This window comes from Oryzias melastigma, unplaced genomic scaffold, assembly GCF_002922805.2.
Source record: "Oryzias melastigma strain HK-1 unplaced genomic scaffold, ASM292280v2 sc00339, whole genome shotgun sequence".
Classification (NCBI taxonomy): domain Eukaryota; kingdom Metazoa; phylum Chordata; class Actinopteri; order Beloniformes; family Adrianichthyidae; genus Oryzias; species Oryzias melastigma.
Window position 1 is genome coordinate 62,721 of NW_023416937.1, and position 1,681 is coordinate 64,401.

Consider the following 1,681-nt stretch of genomic DNA (forward strand, 5'->3'; position numbering starts at 1 on the left):
CACATGAATACCAATAACCCCAATATATTACAACAATTTAAAGAAACGCAGGAGGAGTTAAATAAGATGCAAGAATACCAGATAGAAAAGAGGTTAAAGTTTATCAAACAAACCTATCATGAAAATGGCCCAAAATCTAAAAAACTTCTTGCATGGAGAGTTAGCAAACAACAGACTGATAGATTTATACAGAAAATAGTAAACCAAACTGATAAAAAAATGTATCATAATCTCAAAGATATCCAAAATCCTTTTGTAGAATATTACAACCAACTTTACAAACAGCACCAAGAAACAGATCAACCATCAGTACACGATTTCCTTTCTTCCCTTGACCTGCCCTTTACAGGAACAGAACAAAATAAAACACTAACTCGGTCAATTACATAAGAGGAAATTCGAAAAGCCATTTCAAAACTTAAAAATAACAAGATGGCAGGGGAAGATGGTTTGCCGGCTGAATGATATAAACAATTCAAAGAATTGATAATCTCACAACCAGAATCTGCTTCAATTACGTTCTTGCAGGCGGGAAAACTCCCCCATCGTGGAAACGAGCTATAATTTCAATAATCTCCAAACCAGGGAAAGATAGAACAACATGTGGATCTTACAGGCCAATATCAGTCTTTTTTTTATTTTTTTTATTTTATTTTTTTTAACTTGTCCTCCAGCTGAGCCAACAGATGCGGGCTGAGAGCTTCTTGTGTTGTGCTGCTTCATAATTAGTAGGCGTGTCCTACTTGGCACAATCTACCCCGTTTTTTTCTTCATCGTCCCGATGACCAAACTAATCCCATGGTCTAAACAGGACCGTAACTAAATGAGAAAATGGTTGCAATGTGCCTTGACTTCCCGGCACCGTCTCAGTTGCTGACCTGGGAAGGCGATGAGGATTCTGGTGCTGACCCGCAGTTGACCGGTTTGACCTGCGAACCACCTGCTCTGGTGCAGCCGGACAGATGGGTAACGCAACAGGTGGCACTGATTGATTAGGAGGGCTACTCGGAGGGGCAGTTCCAGACGCATCAACAATCATGTCGGGCAACAGAGGCGACGCCGGCCGGGAAATCCCAGAGACCCCCACCGATGGGACAATGGGTGGGTCAACAGTAAGTGCTCGATGAGGCTCCCTTAGAATAACCAAGTCAACATCAGGGCTCAATTCCTCATCTGAAAGGGACAGATCAGAGGTTAAAAGCTCACCAGGAGAAGCAGTCTCCACAAGAGGCTCACCCAACCTTGACCAATGAGCGATGAACTTGTTTAGCTCGAGCCAAATCGTTTACCGGGGCAATAGTGTACACAGACCCACCAGCACCTGGTGCTTTCAGGACTTTGTGGATCCCAGAGCCCCACAAATCCTGAATTTTGTGGCGGCCTCTGGCACTAAAGTCTCTGACCAACACTTGCTGGCCTTCCGTCAGCGGAGAATCTCTTGCGTTCTGGTCATGGTTATGCTTCCTTCTGGATGCAGAAGCTTTCAGACGCTCCCGAGCTCCCTGATGAGCAACCTGCAGCCGAGCCTGATGCTCCTGAATCCACTCATGAACTCCCCCACCAACACCATGATCANNNTGCTTCCTTCTGGATGCAGAAGCTTTCAGGCGCTCCCGAGCTCCCTGATGAGCAACCTGCAGCCGAGCCTGATGCTCCTGAATCCACCCATGAACTCCCCCAC